This window comes from Felis catus, chromosome B1 (genome assembly GCF_018350175.1).
Source record: "Felis catus isolate Fca126 chromosome B1, F.catus_Fca126_mat1.0, whole genome shotgun sequence".
NCBI classification, from domain to species: Eukaryota; Metazoa; Chordata; class Mammalia; order Carnivora; family Felidae; genus Felis; species Felis catus.
The window spans coordinates 155,629,477-155,654,126 of record NC_058371.1 but is presented as its reverse complement, the minus strand read 5'-3'; the positions used below and the strand labels follow the sequence as shown (position 1 = coordinate 155,654,126).

The 24,650-nt window shown below is 37.3% G+C and overlaps 1 long non-coding RNA gene across 9 annotated transcripts in view; it reads left to right on the top strand.

Moving 5' to 3' along the window:
• The first annotated feature begins 264 nt into the window (after nucleotides 1-264).
• Nucleotides 265-24,650, top strand: part of LOC102901912 — a 39,807-nt gene continuing 15,421 nt past the window's right edge. The window contains exons 1-7 of one of the 9 annotated variants that reach the window (XR_006597063.1): nucleotides 269-1,001; nucleotides 1,322-1,472; nucleotides 6,575-6,668; nucleotides 8,596-8,826; nucleotides 9,412-9,482; nucleotides 11,485-11,652; nucleotides 12,925-14,533. This is a non-coding gene — a long non-coding RNA (uncharacterized LOC102901912). Of the gene's footprint in view, nucleotides 1,002-1,321; nucleotides 1,473-6,574; nucleotides 6,669-8,595; nucleotides 8,827-9,411; nucleotides 9,483-11,484; nucleotides 11,653-12,924; nucleotides 14,534-24,650 lie in introns of those variants that run through there. The other 8 variants (XR_006597061.1, XR_006597065.1, XR_006597066.1 and 5 more) reach the window with 8 other exon arrangements.

Genomic DNA, 24,650 nt, shown 5'->3' with positions numbered 1-24,650 from the left:
CAAGATCCATAACAAAGAAAACCCCCAGAAATGTTTCTGTTGTTTCTCCACAGTGAAGGTACATCATGGACAACAACACCATTGCTACAGTGGAAGGGGCAGCATTTCGTGATAGTTGGGGAAACAGTCTTTAACAGGTTTGTTGTCAAGGTATCACCATTGACAGAGTAATAATTATCAATATGATTATGATTATTTCAAATGTTTATTTATTTTGAGAGGGAGAGAGCACGAGCGGGGAGGGGCAGAAAGAGGGAGAGAGAGAGAATCCTAAGCGGCCTCCACAAGCTCTGGGCGCAGGGCCTGACACGAGGCTCCATTTCACAAACCGTGAGATCACGAGCTAAGCCGAAACCAACAGTCAGATGCTTAACCGACTGAGCCACCCAGGAGCCCCTTAACTGCTGTTTTCCGTCAACCTTATTACCATTTTGTGTTTAGGAGTCTGTGAAAGAATAGCTTAAGACAATGCAGTGGCTGTTCCTACCCGGCAGGGTCTGCAGGGTCATCTCAGTCGCCTGCTCAGGGCTCCAATTGTCCTCAAAGAACTGCTGAATAGGCCCAGAGGGCACTGCACGCCTTCAGGTGAATCTGCAACCTCGGACTGAGTAGCAGTAAATTCGGGAGCTGGAGCAGTTCAGTCACCCTAAAATTCCTCCTTGGTCACAGTCTTTTCAGCAGTGGTCTGCTCTTCCTTTTCTACCTTTTCAGGATCTTCTCCGTAGAAGGAGAGCTGGAGCCTGAGCTCCCGCAAGTGTTCACGGGAGATGGCGCTGTACATGCGCAGAAACTCCGGGACCAGCATGCACCACATCAGTCCCACTAAATGAGCTTTTCCTCTCTCCTTGTCTCTCTCTCTCTCTCTCTCTCTCTCTCTCTCTCTCTCTCTCTCTCTCTCTGTCTTTTTTCTCTCTTTTTTTTCTCTTTTTTTTTTTTTTTTCTTGCAAGAGACAGCAATGCCTGCATAGTGCCAAGAAGAGTCTGGGTTACACAGAGCAAAGGTAAGCAGGTTAACCTGAGACCTCTGTGGGAGCCTGGTATCAGCCCTGGGGTCAGCTACTATCAGAAGTTGCAATCCCAGAAAGCTGCCTGGATCTGGTTAGTGAAGATTCCAGGAACGAAGTGGCCAGCAACAGGAGTGGCTCCAGCAACAGCAGCAACAGCAGCAGCAGCAATTTTTAGCACAGTCACTGGCCAGTATTCCTGGACTGATATGCCACTGACATTAGCCAGGTTTTTCATGGTAACTTCAGGAGTTGCTCCCAGGTTCTCTTCAAATTTCCGACGCAGATGCCATCACTTTCCCTTTTATTCCATTTAGAAGTCAACCCACCTAACTGGATTCCTGCTGCAAGGAATTTGAGGACACCCTCCTCCTTCATTTGCAGAACATCAAGGGCTCCAGGGAGGGTGACGTTTCCCCTTCAACTTACAATGGGAATCCAGAACAATGCCATATGGACTCCTTTCTGGTTAGTGCAGAAATCTGCTCTTTTTATTCAAGGATGAGAAATACGTACAATATCAACAGGATACAAAATTCCTGAGAAAGGATTGTTTTAGAGCCAAATAGTGCCCTCACTTCACATATGCTGCTACTCAACAAAAATATGTTCTCTAATAGTTTTTTTTTCCATGCTTTCAAAAAGAGGCAATTTCTTAGGAATAGAGTTAAGAATGTAAAAGATATACTGGATCTTTATTTAAGAAGCCATACTAAACTTGACTTGGCTTAATCGAGCTAGCTTACAAAATCCATAGAACAAGAAATGTTTTAATTGCAGACAAATTAACTTGGAACTTCAAGTGTTAAGATATATTTAGCCTATAAAATTTTGTAGCTCCTATAAAAATACTAACTAAAGTAAATCACAATACTAAAAAAAAAAGATTCAGGCTTAGTAGATCTATTTACCACAAGATTTTTCACAATCACAATGAAAAATTGCTATAATTGTCAGGATATATGTAAGAGGCATTTGGTGAGTTGTTAGGTTCTTAGAACAGATTTCTCCAATTGATAGGAAAGAATGGCGACAGTAGAAAAGCAGGACACTAGTGTATCATTTGGCTTATTAAAAGAAAAAAATTACTGCTTCTACTTAACTAAGGTGAGTTAGAGGTACTTTCAGAAACAAAACAGAAAACGTAAAGATTATGCTGCTTTGAAAAGATTTCCAAAGAGACTACAGGTCTGCAAGATACTTGAAAAAATTAGAAAGAGTAGTGAGGAGTTTAATATTATTTATTAGTCATATAGCTTGTGACCAATCACCCTAGTGAGGTTCAACACATGTTGATTCCTAAAGCAACAGTCTTTTCAAAGACCGGACAGCGTCTAGTGTTTTTCCTTATCCCAAAAATGTTTATCTAATATATTCTAAGTGCAAGGTATTATTCTAAGTGCTGGGTAATGAACTAACACACTATATCCAGTCCCTGACCACCATCACCAAAAAAATTAAAGAATAGGACATTATTTCTGCTGAGGTTCAACTTAAATACCTAGTGGGCCATATAAGACATGTAAACCAACCATGGTAAAAACAGTATTTGAAAGGTGCCTAATGAGTACAATAAATACTCCTCAATAGATGCTCCAAAGGAAGATGTGGCTAAATGAACAGGGAAAGATTAATGGAGGACAAAATATTAAGCAAAGCATCAATCCCACCATGGTCTTCATCAACCATTCCCTCTTGTGACATGATGGGGAAATCTTAGGCTTCAGAATATGAGCTGGCTTGGTTTGAATGCTGGTTCTGGTACCACTACCTGTGAAAGAGTGTTAAACTTCTTATCCTGTGTGAACCTACTTCTTTTAGTAAAGTGGAAGTAAACAATATCCCCATGCCTTTTTCAAATTTCTTTAGGGAAACAACTGTCCTCAGTTGGTTGGTTGTTAGCCCTTCCCAGTCTGGTTTTATTCCACATCTGACCATGGAAATCAGTACTCAATAGGCACCACTTTATTATTATTTTATGATTGTTAAATCCAACTGAGGCCTTTGAACCATTATCTTAATATTTCTGCTGTCTTTGACTCCCTATATGAATCTCCTTAAGATTCTTAAAACTCCTTAAAACTCTTTCCTCTCAGGTCTTAATGGCTCAACACTTGCAGCTATTTTCTTCAGTAGAAGTATTTTTCAAAGTGCAGGTCAAGACTCACTAGTGAACTCAGTGGGTTACCGCCACAAATTTGTGGCGTTTTTTAATAAAATAAAAGAGAATTGACTTGAAAACATCTGATGCATCACACTAATGTTTGGTGACGTTTGTTTCATGGTGTGTGTGTGTGTGTGTGTGTGTGTGCACTCACAGGCGTGTAGATGGGTGATTATGCATGTGTATACCTGGCCAAAATATGAAATGTATTTCTCATTTCAAGTCATGATGAAAATTTTGCAAGCCATGATTCTAGAGCCATTCCTTCTCAGTTTAATTTTCTAGTTCCTAATTTTAAACTCACCTCTTTGATATTGATTCTCTTCTAACTCTGTAAAACCCTTAATTATCTCTTTGCTAGTTCTCTCACCTGAACTTCCCACCCATCTTACCAGCTGGTTTTTTATAGATACCTAAACTCATTATAAATTATTGATTATTTTAACCGAGTGACAAGAAGAAAGTGACATGTTAGCATGCTTAAACTGACAACAATATGAAAGACAGGTTTAAAGAAGAGAGACTGGAAGCAGGACATCAGAAAATTATTGCTGTGATCTAGTTAAAGTGATTAGAGAATGAATACGAGTGAAAGGTTTCTAAGAGAAAACAATATTTGTAATAGCAATTTCAGAAAGAAATATCTATCTATATATAAAGGTGGTGCATGGCAAATTTGATGCCAAAAATAAAGAATAAGAAGATTAGATTATTTTTCCAATGTTTCCTATCTGAAGATGAAGCAGTTTCAGTAATGATCATCTCCAGGGGCACCTGGGTGGCTGAGTTCAGCGTCTGACTCTGGATTTTGGCTTACGTCATGATCTCATAGATAATGAGATGGAGCCCCCCTCGGACTCTATGCTGACAGCGCAAAGCCTACTTGGGATTTTCTCTCTCTCTCGCTCTCTCTCTGCCCCTCCCCTGTTTGTGCACACTTGCACCGGAGCGCTCGCTCTCTCTCTCTCTCTCTCCCCCTCCCAAAATAAATAAATAAACTTTAAAAAACACAGAGTTTTAAAATAATAATAACAATCTCCAGTGACAATAATATCGTGTTTATTTTATTTTTAACTTGCACTAACAGGATACTACAGCTAAGCAGTTAAAAACCTTAAAATCCAGGGCACCTGGGTGGCTCATTTGGTTAAGCATCTGACTTCGGCTCAGGTCAGGATCTCACAGTTCATGGTTTTAAGCCCCGCATCGGGCTCTATGCTGACAGCTCAGAGCCTGGAGCCTGCTTCAGATTCTGTGTCTCTCTCTGCTCCTCACCTGCTCACACCCTTTCTCTCTCTCCCTCTCTCTCTCTTTCTGAAAAATAAACAAACCTCACAAAAAATTTTAAACACCTTAAAATTTTTCCAGAACTAAGCCCAGTTGGTAACTTAGTTTCTTTAAAATGTTTGTTTAGGGGCGCCTGGGTGGTGCAGTCAGTTAAGTGTCCGACTTCAGCCAGGTCACGATCTCGCGGTCCGTGAGTTCGAGCCCTGCATCAGGCTCTGGGCTGGTGGCTCAGAGCCTGGAGCCTGTTTCCGATTCTGTGTCTCCCTCTCTCTCTTGCCGCTCCCCCGTTCATGCTCTGTCTCTCTCTGTCCCAAAAATAAATAAACGTTCAAAAAAAGAAAACAAATGTTGGTTTAATAAACAGTATTTTTAATCAAAAATAAATATATATTCAGCAAATTAGTTCCCCTGAAATTCTAGTGTTGGCTGAACCTCGTATCTGTACTTGTATTATAATCAAACATACAAATAGGTCATATTTTTTAATTTTCCCAGTAGTTCTTTGTTTTATAAAAATTATAGTAAAAACAAGATATAGTAAAATCCAAATGTTTGGATTTTAAGTTCTAGATTTATAAGTGAAGAGATTCTTGTCCCAGATGGGTTCCCTTTATGTCACATTAAAATATCTCTTGCTCTTTTCTAGAAATGGTTTAGCTTTCAAATTATGTGTCAACAACAACAAAATCTGTTATACTGTTATATCAGATAATTAGTACCTCATTTTCTCTTCTTCAGCTAAAATTCATAAAATGCCCTCTAACTGTATTTTAACAGGGTGAGGACACTCTAATTAGATCAAGACCTCAGCAAAGAAGACAGTTATGGATAACAGTTTGAGGTTTTGCTACTACCCTTCAATGAATCCAGCAGCTATATAACTAAGGTCTACCTGAAAAGTCAATGAGTGCTTACAAATTCTTGTTTTTATTTTCACACCAGTAAAAGAGCCAATGAGATACTACTTATCTATTGGACTTAAAAATCAGAGGACTCTTCTTTACATCTGATTTTATCATTTGCTACTGATGTGGCCTTGAAGAAATCACTTAAACTTTCTGAGTCTCTTTTTTTTTTCACTTGTAAATAAAATTAATGTATTTTATAATTTATAAGGCACTGACACATAAAGTACCTAAATAATCTTCTTTCAGGTTTTCTGCTGAAAAGCTCTATGAAACAAGCCTAAGGTAAACGAGACAGACCAGCCATTGAACTACCAGTTACAGTAAGAAAAGTAAGGAAAGAAAGTCTAAGTCCAGAGAAATGAAAGTGGCTCTTTGTGATAAAGGCAAAGGGAACATGGTCCACACAGTAGCTCAAAGTATGCAAGGTCAATAAATAAGACAGAAGAAGGAGAAGAAGAGGAAGAAAAGAATGGATTTCATACAAATTGATGCACTGTAGTAACAGGAAGCTGCATTCGAAAGTGCATAGAAGCACATAAGGATATAATTGGTTTCGCAAATAAGGGGTGCTACCAGGGGCATGGTTTCAAGCTGAATATGTAAGATTGTGTAAACTTATCGGGAATCATTTAGTAAAAACATGAGATTGTCAGTCAAATAGTAGGTAGACATAAAGTAGAAATGCTGTTGTTACATTTGTATCCAAGAAAAAGGGCATTACAACACTGCTGATGGAATATTATAAAAGAATCATACAAACTGCATTCATGACTTGTTTCTTTTACTTCAGGTATGTATTGAAAAATGCAGAGTGGAGAATAAGCTGGAGCATAAAATATTCCATTGTCAAAATATCTTATATAACGTAAAATAGCAAAAGCCACATAGGAAGGGAGTAAACCCAGGTTTGTGTCGGCCTCTCAAAAATAGAAATAACCGTGGGCACCAGGTCCATCATTCCACCAACACACTAGTCCGTAGGGCAAGTTACTTTCTGATGGCTAGGTTCCCTAAGGAAACCTTTTTTTTTTCCCCCTGAATTCATATCAAACAATCTTATCCCACCACTGATGGGAGGTTGCTAAGCCCTGGGAAATTCTTGGAGGCGATAATTCTACCAGTGTGTCTATGATTCAAAAATATATATTCTTTCTATGAAACAAGATGTCTTTTATCAAGCACTGTGAACTATAACTCAAACTTTCTTTCAGGTGAACGTTGAGTGAGCTTGGCTTCAAAGCAAGCATGATGAACAAGAAACATGGCTAGTGGACAAGAGGAGGAAACGAGGACCATACGAGAGAGGTAACTGAAAACAATTGATATTTCTCTAGGGCAAGACTCTGAAGGAGGACACACTGTATAAAGAATAGTGCCCAAAGAGGCCATGTTTTTTTTTAATATTTTATTTACTTTTGACAGAGAGAGAAAGACAGAGCATGAGTGGGGGGAGAAGCAGAGAGAGAGGGAGACACAGATTCTGAAGCAGGCTCCAGGCTCTGAGCTGTCAGCATAGAGCCTGACGCAGGGCTTGAACTCACAGACCTTGAGATCATGACCTGAGCTGAAGTCAGATGCTCAACTGACTGAGCCACCCAGGCGCCCCGCCATGGTTTGTTTTAATAGCCACTGAAGATGGAGGAACTCCAACCAAACAAGTAAGGGCACAGAGTCAAAGTTCAAAGAAGCAGGAATGACTTGAAATCAGGTGTATAACAAAATCCTGGTATCAGGCTATGGAGTCATTCAGAAGATACGAAACAGGTAATAACTGTATCAGGAATAAGACATAACATATACTATGGCAATACCACAAGTAAATCAAAGTGTTATTTTCTTTTTAGGTAAGTAGTTGAAAAAAGTTACCCCCTGGAGAAAATTAGTAGTTACCAGTACATGAAGGCACAATTGAGCAAACTGATGAGGTCCATATGGAGAGTATAGATGGGTAAACATCCAGATACAATAAATTCATTTTAGGCATATCGGATCCTGATTGAATAACATCAAAACTATTTCTAGACCCTGTCACATTGGTGGGATGGAAATAACAAATGTGTTCCTGTTATTTGCCAACATGAGTTCAGGAACTAAGCAAGGATGCATCTTCACATAAAGTGCAAAGAAGTCCACAGCTGAGCAGGAGTGGGAGAGGCAGACATCACCACATATGTAACAAAACCTGTCCTTGTTCTGAGTCAACAAGATCTTTCATATCACATAAACCTACATCCAGAGGAAGAGAGAAAGTGATAGGATAAAAAATAGAAAATTCAAGATGTCTATTTTCTCTATATTTTTCCCACTAGAGACTTTTTTCCTAGATGAACTAAGTTTAGCCATTTAGTTTATGTCCCTGAATATATCAAGATCATTCCAGATTTATACTAGTGATATTTCTATGTTATATTGTTTCTATTTCTCTTGTTAATGGACTGGGTTTTATTCAGCAATATTTAGAATAAGCAACTTGGGCTTTCAATGTCAGATTCATAGCATTCATACTAAATTAAGCAGTACCTTTTTAAAAATAAAAATGAGTTAAATATTGTTTTCACCTTGTAATTTACAAATTAAAAGCATAAAAGAAGTTAACAAACTTAGGATCATCTTTGAGTCTTGGGTCCTTAAATGGAAACTCAGCTATGAAATTGTTAGCCTCTAAAAGGAATTGCCCACTGTTGATTGTGGTCATCTTCCTGGATTCTTCTCAATTTAATCCTGTTCTTCCCACTTCTTTATCCATGTTCTATTTCATTTCTCTTAACCACATTTGCACCACATTAGTCATTTGGTCTCTACATTTTGATCCTTCACTTATCTTCAAGGATTTTGACAAAGATCACTTAATTCTTCCCTCACCATGGCTCAGTCAGAACATAAGATCATCCTTCTTATGGATTGACTGTTTGTGTACCACCCCCCACCCAACCCTCCCATAATTCAGATGTTGAGGCTCTAACAACCAGCATGGCTGTACTGTACCCCTGGAGTATAGAAGTAATTAAGGTTAAATGAGGTCATAAAAACTGGGCCCTGATCTGATAGTATTATTGTCCTTTTAAGAAGAGATGGAGAAAGATCACAAGCTTTATCATTCTCTCTCTCTCTCTCTCTCTCTCTCTCTCTCTCTCTCTCCCTCTCCCTCTCTCCCTCCCTCTCTCTCTCTCTCTCCCTTTCTCCATCTCCATCTCTCTCTCTTTCTCTCTCCCTCTCTCTCTCTCTGCCCAAGCTTAGAGGAAAGAACATGAGGGCAAAGTGGCTGTCTGCAAGTCAGGAAGAGACCTCTCAACAGAAACTGACTCTGCTAGAACTTAATTTGGAACATCTATGCTCCAGAATTGTTGAGAAAATAAATTCCTGTTGTTGAAGCCACTCAGTCTACAGTATTTTGTTATGGCAGCCTGAGCCACACCAAGATGTTCCCAATATGCCACTTTTAAGCAAAGGATATGAGTTGGAGGTGAGAATCCACAGACAAAATGCAACTCATAATAATATCAGAAACCATCACTTGTTTGTACTCTCTTTATTACTAAAGGATGCCAAATCTGGGGGAAAGGCAATGCAAAGATGTATAATTAAAAGAGTTTTCCCTCCTCCAACATTGTAGTCCAGAGTTGACACTATTAATAGTGTGATGTTTATCTTTCTGGACATATTTTTGAAAGTCAAGAATTAAAAAGTCAAGTGCATTTCATAGTTTTCTAGTTCCTGCATCTACAAGAATCATTGGAGACACTATTTTACAAAATAGATTTTTGTGATTCACCTTCACAAATTCCGATTTATCAGATCTGGGGTATGATCCCGGAACCTGCACTCTAAGCATCCAAGTAATTCTGATGATGTACTTCAAAGAGCACATTTGGTCAAGCACTAACTTAAATATTCTAGCTATTGGTTCTCTGTTTTTATTAATATTACTACATATTTTAATGTTCAGTTTCATGCATTTTTACCATTACTTAAACACATATTCATTTTATGACTTCTTCATAATATATTATTTGTGTAACAGTCTTTAAACATTTATGTTTCCCTTTAGAAAAACAGAAAATCATATTTTAATTGGGCTGTGAAGTTGGATGCAGGCCTACAAGAACTCATAGGAAAAAGGTGTTTCTCTATTTTATTTTCCTTTTTATTAGTTTACAGTCACCAATTACTTGTTTATTCCCACATTTTATGGTTGAACAAATCTGATCCCATAATCTCAAGGCATTCATAAAGACAGAGAGATTAGCAAAATAAAAGACAACCAAATGTGCTTTTTTTCTCCTCCAATGAAATGTGAACTAGAGCAACTGAAGCTAATTGTGAACTGCCAGTGATAAAGAAAAAAAACACTAGAAATTTATTTTATTGATGAGGAATAAACAAATAAGAAACACTCTGCTCCCTTGTAGTTACCATTAACAGTTTTAAAGCAATTAAAAAATAGTCCATTAAAGACTACAGGTGATTTGTAATGTGAGTTGGACATTGTTGTCATTGGGGTCAGTCAAGATAGATTTTCATTCAATTACCTACACATCTTGCCTCCCCAAGGATACTTGAAGGAGTCATCTATACCAAACTCCTCAGTGATTTTCAACTTGAAGTTCATTAGCTCAATGGCAGATTGATGTATTGCACTTAAAATACACTCAAATGTCATCTTTTTAAAAATCTACTAACACAGCCTTACACTATGGAGTTAAATTCAATCACTCAATTTAGCTTTTGGTTCTTTGGAGAAATTACTTTCCTTTATCAAATTCAAGCTGCAAGGCTGCCAGAAAAGGTGTTAATCATGTCATTCGCTACCATTAATGTAAGCTTTGTTTTTATCCAGTTCTCAGCTCAACATCCTTCTGCATCAATTTTTTTCAGCCAGAGTCTTCCACTGTATAATTACTTCCTAAGAGTAACTTATGTGCATTAGGAAGCATATTAAACAATCAATAAATATTTATTAAATGTCAGCCATGTTTCTGAAAGACCTGTGCCCTTTACTCAAAGAATATATCCTCTTATTGGCAAAATATGATTTTGCATACATGGAATTATTAAAGGGGCATAAAATAAAATTAAGTGTTAAATTATGTGGTTCAAAGAACTATATGCTACACAAGTTCAACAATGGAAAGAAGGTCAGAAGATTTAATCTGGGCTCTGAGGAAGGAGCAAGGTTTTTGCATTACGAAAAAACCATTACCAAAAAAAAAATGGTGTGAGCACAGAAAGTGAGCTCAGAAGCAAGGACTGTGGCCAAGGTGAGGTAGAGTGAGCAGTCAGCCTGCCCAAACTGGAAGCTTCATTTATTAGATAATATTCTAAAAAGAATTGCATTCTTGCTTCTTTGAGTTATTCACCTACAGATTTTTCTCTGCACTTCAATTTCAGTCATTTTCTACCATCATTTGATTTGCAGGATACCAGAGAAGAATTTAAACTCAACTTTGATTGTTTAAGCCTATCCCCTCCTTTTTCTTCAAAGGTTGGGAAGTGATGGATTTAACTCAATGTAATTAATCACTGACTGTACTTTATTATAACAGCCAGACATTTGTTAGGACCAAAATGCTGCATTGTTTTAAAGTAGAATCATTCCCTGTGAGAATTATGAATTGGGAACTATAACAAAGAGGAACTTAATTGAGAATATCTTAATCATAACTTAAATGAATTTACCATGGGAAGAATATATGTGTGTGTGTGTGTGTGTGTGTGTGTGTGTGTCTATGTGTGTGTGTATATATATATATATATATATATATGAATATTACATTTGGATTTGACCATCAATTCCTGTTTATCTAGGAAGTTGGAGAATCTCTTGTCTCCAATTTTTTTCACCGTCCTCTTTTTGAAAGGAGGGCTTGATTTATTGTACTTGACTTCTCTGCTCTTCTGTTTCTTCTTTGGTGTCATTGTCAGGGTTTGTGGGGACCCTTGACAGTGATACATAGTCTAGTTAACCCACACATTTAGACTTGGTGACCTCCTTCAGAATCCCAGCCATCCCCCTTCCCACCCTCCTTCACAGTCTTATGTATTGTTTTCATTATGTGTATATAAGTGTTTGCTAAAAGTGTCGGTTGCCAATTTAAGCTATTTATTGTCTTCACTGCTTCAGCTGCTGCTGGATTTCTGAACTTAATCTGCCAAGAACTTCCGTGCAACACATGCTCACTGCAGTTTTCAAGTGATTGCCAGTTGCTGAACTCTTTGTACACGTTTGCAATTCATTGTGTTACCCCCTTACTGCTGTTTCTGGCATCTGCTCTGACTGCTGGATTTTCGGGTATGGAGAAGTTCAGCAATTCTCTTTACAAACTCTCTGCCCAGTGGGAGGTGCTATTATTTTACTTTATTTGGAGAAATTAGCTATTCCCCCAGGAAATCAAACAAAACCCTTGTCTTTTATACTTCCCCATTTTCTCACTCTGACTGAAGTTGAAAGGTATTTCACCCAGGGGCTACGAGGATAGCAGAAACATTTTTTGTTGATTTTATTTTAAACACCAGACTCTCCACTAAATGTGGGTATAAACTCCAACTTCACAGAATTAAGATCTAGCTAATGGCTAATGTTGCCTGAGTACCTAAGTGCCAAATTTGTATGCTAAATATTCTACCCAATTTATTTTAATTAATTTCTACAACAAACCTATAAAATAAGCATCATTATCCCCCCTTATTCAGATAAATAAACTAAAGTTTGAAAGTTAACAAGTTTTCCCAAGTTAACAAAATCTGACATTTAAATAGATGCCAGTTTGTTTACTTCTGTATTACATTGCCTATCACCCCATCAACAACACTGAGGAAATCAACTTAGAGTGAGATTGTGACCTCCCTGTCCATGACCATTATTTTTTTAAAAGGTAGGCAGCTCTCTTAGAGCTTAGGACAAGATGAGAATAATGGACAATGGACTTTACATTATGGGATGTATTATTTAGAAAAGGTACAGCTATTGTTACAAATAGAACCTCACGTATAATAGAAGTTCATTATTCATTCACATAACAGTCCAAGGGGAGAGAGTTTAGGTCAGCAGGGTAGTTCTCAATGCTGTTATTCAGGCATCAAGATTTACAGGGTTGGTCGTTTGTAACATATGGTTTCAAATGTCCTTCTGGTCACCTTTGATTATCACCACTCAAGCCCAAAGAAAAGTGAGAAAGAGCATACAGGGGCATGTCTAGGAGTTTTCATAGCTTGCATCAGCAGTGACACACATTATCCCTACTCATATAGAACGCTGGAACCAACATGAAGAGCATGGTTTCATGACTACACCTAAATGCAAGGAAAGTTGGGAAACATTGTGTTGTTGGCTGGCCATGTGCCCAGCAATTCTATCCCAATGGAAAAAGGGGAAGTAGGTTATGAGGGACATAGAGTCCTCTCCATTACAATCTACCTCTGTGATCATCAAATATCTGTATGCAGATAAAATAGACTCTTTCTCTTCTCCAAGGAGACAACTCACTGCATCCACTCCAAAGTCCAGTATCTCTGGAATGTAAAGTTTCCCCACCAGGGCTCAATGGGTTGTTTTGTTTTGCAGCACAGAGAAGCATCATAAAGGTTATCTTCCCCAAGTCCAGTCAATATACATTCATGAAGCAGGATAACCACAACAAAAATATGTGTTAAAAAAGAAAAAATACATGAAGAAACAGAAACTCTCTTCATTACTGGGAAGAATGCAAAGTAGGAAAGCCACTCTAGAAGACAGTTTGGCAGTTTCTTACAAAAGTAAGCATACTCTTACCACATGACCCAGCAATCGTGATCCTTGGTGTTTATCCAAATGAGCTGAAAACGTATGTCCACATAAAAACCTGCATATGAATTATTCATAATTGCCAAAACCTGGAAGCAACCAAAATGACCTTCAATAGGTGAATGGCTAAACAGACTGGTGCATCTATAAATGGAGTATTATCCAGGAATTTTTTTAAAGGAGCCATCAAGCCATTAAAAGACATGGAAAAATCTTAAATGCAGATTGCTAAGTGAAAAAGAAGGCCATTCTGAAAATGCTACATGCCATATGACAACTGTATGACATTCTGGAAAAGGCAAAACTGGTGACAGTAAAAAGATTAGTTACCAGGGGCTAGGGCTGGGCCAGGGTGGGTGGAGGTTTGAAAAAGAAAGGAGGCATGAATAGGTGGAGCACAGGAATTTTTAGGACAGTGAAAAAGAAACTATTCTGTGTGATATTAAACTGGTGTCTGCAAGTCATTATATATTCGTCAAAACCCACTGAATGTACATTACAAAGAGTAAGCCCTAATGCACACTATGAAATTTAGTTAATAATGTATTAATATTGGCTCATCAATTATAACAAATGTACCACAGTAATGGAAGAGGTTAATAATAGGTCAAACTGGGGTGAGGAAGGCTTTGGGATGAAGGAACACAGAGGAAATCTCTATACTTTTAGCTCAATTTTTTCTGTAAACCTAAAACTGCTCAAAAAAGAAGTCTATTTTTCTTTCAAAGAGAATACTAGGGAATTCAGCAATCATAGTCCATTAAAACAATGCCCTCCTACTGAGCTGGCACTGTATAAAACCTTGACCTGGTAATAGAAGGAATCCCCAGATTAGTTAGGATTCTGCTCTGTGGGAGAATGTACGTGCGTTCCTTGATCATGATGTTCAGAGGCTGCTGAATTTGCCTTCTGAGAGATTCCTTCTTCTCTGCCACCCTCCATGGCACATTTGAGATGAACATTGTGTGTATGTCTTCCTTACAGATCAGAAAGTCCAAAGCTTTCTCAGGTGAGGCTTAAGATATCCTTAGCAGTACAAGTGCCTCAAAAATGAAGTAGGTTTTTGGTCTGTTTATTTCCTGTCCCATCCAAGTGTCAGTAGCCCATACTCAAAATAATTTCTTAGAGATAATCCTTCAGCCTGTTTTTTTTAACTTCCTTGCAGGGTGTGTGTATGTGTGTGTATGTGCGTGTGTGTGTGTGTGTGTGTGTGTGTGTGTGTACACTTAATGATAGCTACCTTAAGGACATCTAAAATAATTGGGTAAGGAGTGCCTGAGTGGCTCAGTTGGTTGAGCGTCCAACTTCAGCTTAGTTCATGATCTCATGATTTGTGAGTTTGAGCCCCACATTGGGCTCACTGCTGTCAGTGCAGAGCCTGCTTTGGATCCTCTGTCTCCCTCTCTCTCTGCCTCTCCCCTGCTCATGCTCTCTCTTTCTCTCTCAAAAATAAATCAACATAAAAACTCAATAAAACAGTTTTTAAAAAATAAATAAAAATAAATTAATTAAATAAAATATAGTTGGATGAGAAGATATCACTCTTTATCTGATTTTTTGTTGGAAGGTGGAATACCTTCATGTAACTTAGACATTTTATTGGGCCTTTGCATTTGAAGCCTTTCTCAATCGTATTTCCTATTAGGGTTTCAGAAAGAAGCAGCTAGCTTCTCCAACCCTGTGAGGCCCTTTATCTGTGAATTTTCTCTCTCCCCGTCAATCTCTGTACACAAACCAGCCAATTCTTACAATATCTTACTTGAAGCAATGAATGGCAGCCAACATGTATAAACATTCTGTCTCTTTTCAACTACTACACCTAAAACTATATGAGCATGTGGTCTGTATTCCAAGTTATAGTTGGAGATGGTTTCCATAAATGCTAATGTTTTGCCATGATATCATATATTTTTCCAACTTTTTAGCCTGTGGCACCACTGCCCAAACATTAACTTCTGGATTGGTTACAATAGGCAAATTGGTTGAAACAAACACCAAAAATTTAGTGGTTTAAGAAATATGTCTTTTTCACATAAAAGTCAGAGTGAGGGTTACAGGCCAACTCTGGCTTTTCTCCATGCAGTCATTCAATTAGTCTGATGGTGACTCTGCCATTTCAACACATCTGAGTTCCAAGATCTCTCTGGTCATTGTCATACTAGTTAGGCAGAAGTAGAAAAGAACATGGCAAAATGTTCTGATAAACCAGGACTTAAAATGAAACGCACTTCCATTCACATTCCATCAGAGACAACTCACTCATATGTCAATATCTAACTCTACAGAAAGGTGAAGTATGTAGTATAGTTGACCAACCAGTTGTCCAACATTTCCAGTCCAGAGGAAAAAGGGAGAATACATTTTAATAGGCAGCAATATTGCACAAATCACAAAGGTCCTTAGCCTCACTGCAGTTAAATTTCATAGGATATTGAACAATTTATACCCCCTCCCAACCATACAGGAGGATGGAAGTCATCTACTTCCATGTCTGCCCACCCAAAGAGTCCTTTCATCAAAGCCAATAAACAATTTCCCTTCCACCTCACTTAAAAGTTTACCTTCTAATTTTCTGTCCCAGAATCTTTCTGTACTCAAGATAGTTGTGGGTGGGAAAGTTAATAATAAAAAAAAAAATACTCCCTTCCAGGAACAGACAAACATGGCAGAGCATAGTAGTGCATATTACTCTAACCATTTGGGTTCATTATGTGTACAATCAACAGCCATTCCCATGTTGCACTTGCAGCCTTAGACTTTATACAAGGTCTTGCTGCAACAAGCAAAGATCAGATTTACAGTATATTCAGCCATCTTCTTTCAAAACAAAGTACCCACATCTACAGGAAGAATGAAAATCCATCTACTGGCAAATTGCAGTCCCAATAAAATGAAACTTTTCTTTCAAAAAATAATGATATTCGCAGAAGCATCATCCCTAATATTACACTTACTAGATGTGAGACCCCATTCAAATTGGTTTACTTGTATTACTTTCTTTAATCTTCCCAGATATTATTATCCCTACTTTACTAAGGAGGAAACTGAGGCTAGGAGACTTTCACTAACTTACACAAGCAGAGGCAGATTCAAACATTAGCAAACAGCACACTTAGCTGCATAGTGCAAAATGTTTTTATTCAGGTGAACAATTACATCACATTTTTCTTCAAGAACAATACATTATTCATAAGTGATTCTTGCTTTACATTTATGCAATTAAAGGCCCATTCAGAAGGTTTTCCCAGAGTGAAGGAACAATCAGCTCCAAAGCAGTCTTCAAGTCCTTACCCGTTAAAGAAGCTGCCTGTAGCTTTTTATATGACAGTTTTTACAGCTTCTACCTACCAAGATTTCAGAACACACTGTTAGAAAACCTTGCAACTGTAGAGAGTTGTACGATAGTGATTTTAGCTTCATCCCATGTAATATTTGAGTCATCTAAACCTACTGCTTCTAATTCTACACTTGCCAACCAACATTTTGATTATGAGTTGGCTTCCCATGTGGTTCTGCAACAGAGAAAGAATGTGCTGATCAAAAGGATTTTAGAGCAGTTATGGTTTCTGTGACAATACTTTCTTATGGCAAATTAATAAGTGGCTTAGATTACAATATGACTTCCCATGCAAATTACGAAGAGAGGAAACTGCAGCAATCATGCAAACTTGGATAGTCTCACCTGCACTAATTAAATTTATCATTGAAAACCAATAGACCAATATTCTGGGATCTAGGAAAGAGGATTGAATGCACACACAGCAGAAGACCTCACTGGCCATTCTGTTTGGTTCAAAGATATTAGAATAAGAGTAAAAGAAAAGCAAACAAATAAACAAGAAAAGAAGAGCAATGAGAAGACTGCAAATTAAGTCATCCAAAATTCAAATTGGACACAAATGTCAACAAGGAGAAACTACAGGATTTTAAGGAAAATGAGGATTTGGTCAATTAAAGAGTATATTTTATAATATTACACCACAAGAAAGGAAAGCTTTAGAAGATTATCAATAAGAAAATAACTTACAATTTCCTACATGATTATTATTCAGACTCAGGTGCTAAGAATAAAGAAATTGAATTTAACTGAAATCCGTGCAGGGGAAAAAAATAAAGAAGCAAAGACTAATATAAGTTTCATGTTTGAGAGCAATGGGAAAGGGGTGTGCTTCCAACAGTGTTGAAAATGTCAAGTGGGGAAAAAAGGTTCTGTTTTCTGAAAAGTTTTGTCTCCCTGTGTTCAGATATTGAAAAATTTATTCTGACAGATGTCTGTTGAACATCCATTTGAGCCCAGTGCTGTACTAGACACTGGATAAAATATGAGAAAAATAGAAATGAAGCTTTGAATTCCATAAGAAGCTTTAACTAAGTCTATATGAAGTTTGATTATTATTGAGTAAATAAGACAGATACACATAGTTTCACGGTAACAAGACTGTAAAATGAGTGATAAAGATTGCAAGCTTCATAGATATTCAAAAAGAAAGACAAGGAAGACAAAAGTTGGGAGAAAATTTCATGAAGAAAAGACACTGAATATGGGTCCTTCACAAAAGCTTTCAGTTACTGGTATCTGAAGACACACAAAAAAAGACAGCTAAATTATGTAGCAATTGAAGGAGAAAGCTCTGGAACCATTATACCCTCCTCCCCCACCATAAACAAATAAATAAATACAATAACATATATAATTATATATATGTAACTCATGTCAAAATAATTGTGAATTCAAAACTTCTATTACTAAGAAGTAATGATAAATGACTGGAGATTCCAATTAGTTATGTTCTGACAACCCTCCAGGATTAAAAGTTTGCGGATGCTTATACTGGGTGCCACATTTGCTAAGACACGCATGTATGTTTAGAGAATCAAATAAAAACCATAGAGCATTAGTGGTAGAATAGCAGTCTTCCTTGGTATATTTCAGTTGTCTGTCAAAGGGAGACCAACAGAATTATTTAACATTTTAAACTGATTTCCAATATCTAAAAATCAGAATGTCTCAGCTAAATATTCAGATTCTCAGATTGCATATTTTAAAAATCCAAAGATTCAGGAACACTCGATCTGCTTAGTCTCATGTAACCAATTTACTCTTTCATTCATAGAGTGTTCCCTGAGCTCTGACCATGGGCCAGGCACCATTCTATATGCTGAGAATATATTAAAGAACAACAGCCAAAAAAAAAGGGAAGGGTGATAAGAAAGAAAAGTTTCCTTGATTTTGTAGAGACCATTTCAGTAGAAGGTACTTGAGCTAAGTAGCAGCTATCATTTTAAACACATAGCATGATGGGCCATCCTACCTCTCTGTGTTCTAATGGGAGACAGAGAGATAGAGAGATACAGAGAAACAGATTTTGGAGAAAAGTTTAAAAAATTAACTCAGTCCTTTAACAAGGAAATAAAATGAAATATTGAGATCCCTTTTATTTTTTTTCAACATTTATTTTATTTTGAGAGGTGGGGGGAGAGAGAGAGAGAGAGAGAGAGAATCTCAAGCAGGCTCCAGTGTGCAGAGCCCAATGAGGGGCTCAATCCCATGAAATGCAAAATCACAACCTGAGCCGAAATTCAGAGTCAGATGCCAAGCCACCTGAGCCACCCAGGAGTCCCTGAGATCTGAGATCCCTTTTATTTGTATTTATTTATTTATTTATTTATTTATTTATTTATTTATTTATTGGCCTTTTGTTTGTTTGTTTATTTTCTTGAGAGAGAGAGAGAAGGGAGGGGGCATGGACAGAGGATCCAAAGCAGGCTTTGCACTGAGAGCAGAGAACCCAATGTGGCCTCAAACTCAGGAACCCTGAGATCATGATGTAAGCCAATCTTGACTTAGCCTACTGAGTCATCCAGGTACTCCATCCCTTTTATTTTTAAGCTGCTTAAGTCATTTAGATAGATTTTATGGTTCGTGGAACCCCAAGTTTTGGGAACTGTAGGGTTCACTGATTAAAGTCAAGATCTCCTACCTGTCAAAGATGGGGCCAAATCTGGATCTGAACTTCAGTCTGCTTGTTCTTGTAGTTCGTATAAATACAATCATGCAGGTATATACCCTTCTGTGTCTGGCTTCGATCACTCATCATTATGTTTGCGAAGTTCATCCACATTATTAGTTAGACATGTAGATCATTCACTATTATAGCTACATAGTTTTCCATTGTATGAATGGAGCCACAATTCATAATCCATGATGGATTGTATTCATGATGGATGTGTGGGTGGGTTCCTGTTTCTGACTATTGAGAATAGTGCTACTAATTGACGGGGTCAAATCTGGATCTGAACTTCAGTCTTATTACAGTTTAAAACCTTCCCAAGAATTTCTACAAGTTCCTGCAACCTATTTTGTCATGGTTTTCTCTGCCCCCATCACATTGCATCCTTGAAAGTTCCATCCCTTGCCTTGAGACATCCTGGAAACAATTCAATCTCTTCATGATTCAATCTCTTCAAGACTTGAATAGAAGGCAAAGGTGGGATGGGATCTGTAATCTCTGCATCAGGAGCTCTCTCTGCTGCCTGTAGGCACAATTCTAGGCACTGTGGAGTGGGAAGGAGTCAAAGGCAACCCTAAATGAATGGAAAATGGGCTTAGGGGATGCCCCAGCCTCCCCATCAAAATTATCCTCCAGTGGGACATCTAAGAGTTTCTAAGAGGGCCCACACTGGGGTGGACTCCATAGCAAAACATACTTATTAATGCATCTTTCATTGCATTGTTACCTTCCTTGTCTCATTTCCCCCTTCTTCACATTTGACTATAAAACCACTTCCCAATAAACTACCTTCACCAAAGGCAATATCTCAGATTCTTACATTTACTGTTTTTGTTCCTCTTTTTGTTTGCTATTAATTTCTGTTTTTCTGTTGTTTTTGTTGGGGTGGGATACTGAAACTAAGATGGTGTCCTAAATAGTGGTTATATGCAAGGGTTCATGACCATGACTTTGCAGCAGCTCACTGATTCCTCTTTCCTTCCCTTGCTCATCCTGTCTCCCCTATGCCTTTTTGGAGCAACAAACAAATCTTTTACCCTCTAATTAGCAGAACAGTCCCATTCATATCCTGTAGATTCAGAGTCCTGTTCTATTCACAAATGTTTACTTGGCTTTTTCCAAATAAATGTAGATTCTTTCCTAAGGTGGATTTGAATGCCAATTGTTAATTATTTTTTCCATGTTATTACAAAGAGAATACACAGTTTGAAGCTGGGACTAATGTCTTGAGTTTCAGAAAAGATTGTAAACTAGAAAAGCTTGTGGGTGACGCAGGGGGAAACCACCAAGTCAGATTTCAAAAACTTTTTTTATTCAAAACCTGCTAAGTGAAAATGAGTGATAAAGTTAGGATTTAATCCGGAAAAGAACTTACCTGAACACTGACCATAAAGTAGAAAATAACTTAGCTCAGCCTTTCTGTAGATAGAAATGAAGCATAGACAAATGATTGCATGGTTCAAATTACAGGATAAACTAGGCTTCCTAAGGAGAAAAATAAAGGAGACCTTGAAAAATGCTATATGAGCTCATTGAATAAATTCAGACAGTATAGTCCTAATTTACCTGCTTCTTTTTATGCAACAATTGTGAATGGACCTCAAGATTCTTCACATTGGGATAAAAATAAATTTGTTCATTTTCAATAGCTTGCTAGAAATGTTTTTTTTTATTTTTTTTTTTTTATTTTTGGGACAGAAAGAGACAGAGCATGAACGGGGGAGGGGCAGAGAGAGAGGGAGACACAGAATCAGAAACAGGCTCCAGGCTCCGAGCCATCAGCCCAGAGCCCGACGCGGGGCTCGAACTCCCAGACCGCGAGATCATGACCTGGCTGAAGTCGGAGGCTTAACCGACTGCGCCACCCAGGCGCCCCGTACTAGAAATGTTTAAATGCAGAGATTACTGGGAAGGAATGAATTCCTGTTAAAAAAAAAAAAAAAAAAGGAAAGTTATGATTCCTCCTCCTGTAAGTTCACCTCCATTGGCTGCCCCCACTACCATTCCTTTCTGGGTGGCAAAAGAACAAAAATGTTCAAACAAGAGATGGGGAAGGAATCTTCCTGAGCACTGTGCTGAGGCCCATTTTTAATTGGGAATTCAGAGTGTAAATGTGGTGTATGGTGAGCAGAGAAAAAGGAGCTACTTTTAAATACAGGACCCACCCACAGATGTCAAAATCAGGAAGAAGAGTACTATCTAAAATGCATTTTATTTGTTTGCTCTGAAAGCACTTTTAATGACTACTTGACAAGCAACAATTATCTAGTTATGTCTAGCAACTTTCTGAATTTCATTATGGGAGTAAAAAATGCAATACAAAAAAAGAGTGGATGAGATTTGCTTACCTTCTAGAAGAAAGGTAACTAGGCTTCGGTGCAGATAAACAAAGAGTTACTTTCATGAAAAGAAAACAAAATCAACATCAATGTGTGCCTGGACAAATTTAATTAATACAGTTTAAAAGGTAGATTTGGAAACTCCGTAAGTATAGCCTAGACACCGATGAGTTTCTTATATATTATGCTAGTAATAGAGATGCACTTTGAAAAGTTTGCCAAAACAGAACAAATGTTAAAAACCACCCTTACCTTTTTGGCATATTACCTCCACATTTCTTCCTATGATAAGTTAAAGAAGCCCAGTCCTTGACAGCAGCGACATCTCAATGGCTGACATGACCAGGAAACCATCTATGCAAGACGAATGCTGTGCAAGCAATCTGGAGCATCTCCATCTTTCTTCCCTCATATCCAATCCATTTCCAAAATCTGTCACCTTAATTCCTAAGGATTCTATTTACTTCTCTCCATGTCTACTACCACCACCTATGTCCCAGCTGTTACCATCTCCTACCGGAAATACTGCAGTAGGCTTCCAACTTCCAATATCCTCAACCACGCTCACATCTTCTAACTGCATCTCCATACAATTTCAGGGCAATCTTTTTAAAAATATCAACCTGATTGTTTATCCCCAAATTTAAAATATTTAAAGGCTTTTGAATGCTACATGATGGAAGACAGAATTTCTTCATATAGCCTGCAAGCTTTTTGGAGGCCTGTCTCCAAACTATGACACTAGTCACAGCTGGCATTGAATTCTCTTTTGCTCACTATTTGCAACTGTTCTGGAGGTAACTTCCAGTTAGAAGAATAAGCCATGCAAACTCTAATCATATTCAGACACTGCTCATTCTAAAGTATCCCCCCTTTTTTTTAATCATCTTAATTGTTATATTTGGGAATGCAGAATATCCTCAACTTACCATAGTTCGGTGATCCATACCCAATGCTCCTTCTGGAATTAATTAGGTTCAAAGCATTTGATCAAGAAAGATTTATATAATGTATTAGAAATATTCAATTTTTAACTAAGGGTAAAGAAGGCTTAAAGTGGTAGTTACTCAAATCAAAATAATAATATCTTAGAATTTTAGTCCTTTGTGTTATAAAAGTTTTATATCTATAATAAACTTCAAAAATGTCTAACAAACTTTGAGATAATAGTAATAGTAAAAAGTCATAAAATTGAGTAACTTACAACACATTTGAAATCACTTTAAACTTCCAATTTATTCAATTTAAAATAAATATATATATATGTCTTATCAATAAAGTTATATCAAGGTAGATAAAAATCTAAATGGTTTAAACACGTTAAAGTCATATTTAAAAATGGTAATATTCTGACTAGAAACAAAACCAAGGTTAAAACACAAAGCAAAACACAACCTGAATGTTCTTGGAGAAAAAAAAATGCCTTTTGAAATTTGAATTTGCACACTAAGGCAGGCAATCATATACAACATTGGAAAATCAAAGCTATCAAGCAAGAAAAAAGCTTTCCATTTCAAAATAATACTTCAGTGTGTAATAGACTTTAAAAGAACACTTTCAGGGTTGTTAGGTCATTTTTGTGTCCTCTCTCAAGGGTTGTTATGTTGTGAGACTCTTTCCCAAAGAAATTCAGATATTTTATGACCAATTTATTCTTCCTCTATTAGAAGAACAAGGAAGGAAAAAGTCAGATTGGCCTACAATTTTTTCCAGAAACACACCATTACACCCATTCTTTAGTTCCTCTTAAAAATAGAAAGATCTAGAAGTAAATTTCTACTGTTTTTTAATCTAAAGGCATTCTGCATAGTAGATTCTTGCAGCAGAACTTTATTAGATGGTGGAAGTACTGAATGACAGAAAGAATTATCAGCATACTTACAAAACATAAAGTAATGCATTTGTCAATGTTTTTTGGCATTTTTTGTTCAATATAAATAGCAAGATCACAAGTTTGTGTGTTAAAGATAAATTAGATATATGAAATAAAGTGCAACATATATTAAGAAAGAAGATGTGATATATATATATATATATATATATATATATATATATATATACACAATGGAATATTACTGGGCAGTCAAAAAAGAATGAAATCTTGTCATTTGCAACTAATGTGGATGGAACTGGAGGGTATTATGCTAAGCGAAATTAGCCAGACAGAGAAAGACAAATATCATATGACTTCACTCATATGAGGACTTTAAGATACAAAACAGATGAACATAAGGGAATGGAAGCAAAAATAATATAAAAACAGGGAGGGGGACAAAACATAAGAGACTGTTAAATATGGAGAACAAACAGGGTTACTGGAGTGGTTGTGGGAGAGGGGATGGGCTAAATGAGTAAGAGGCATTAAGGAATCTACTCCTGAAATCTTTGTTGTACTATATGATAACTAACTTGAATGTAAATTTAAAAAAAAAAAACTAAATAAAAAAAAAAAAAGAAAGAAAGAAAGAAATAGGATGTGAACCACGCCAGGCCAAGAAATAATGCCCTTACTAAATAAAGGCACAACATCTTCGGACTTAGTTAGCATGAACTTTCTTATATAAGCCATATGTAAAAATTGTTTGTATGATAGAAACTAAGAAATAATCTTCCTATTAGAGATGTGAAAATTCAATTCAGAGTCAGAAACCATTCTGGTGCTAGCCTGAACTCTATTACATAAGTATATCATTTAAAAATAAACCATTTTCACTCTCTCAGACATTTGGTGTTCCCGTGACTAAGATAGTTTATGCTACCAAAGAGACTTTCTTATTTTGACAGACATAAAGGTAGCTTATGAGCCACCAAAAATGCTTGCATGTGACACTAAACATGTAAGCTTGCCATCAACACACAATGCTTCTTGGCTAAGGCCTTTACCAAAGTGCATAAACAAGTTCATAAGGGTTGATTGTTTTGCTGCTTCAACCGATTTGCCTGCTTGCCATAAAGAGCTCCAAAGTGCAACATCTTGAAGATATTCCTTATATTTAACACCACAGGAAACCACTTTGGCACTCTCAATTTGTTGAGATTTTTTTTTTTGAAGTGGGGGCACTACATGGTGGAAAAACATGCCGGGGTTGTTTGTTTCCCACAAACAGGCCATCTTGCTGTGAGAAAAGGGAAGCTCCTATCACAAGCTTCTGCAGAA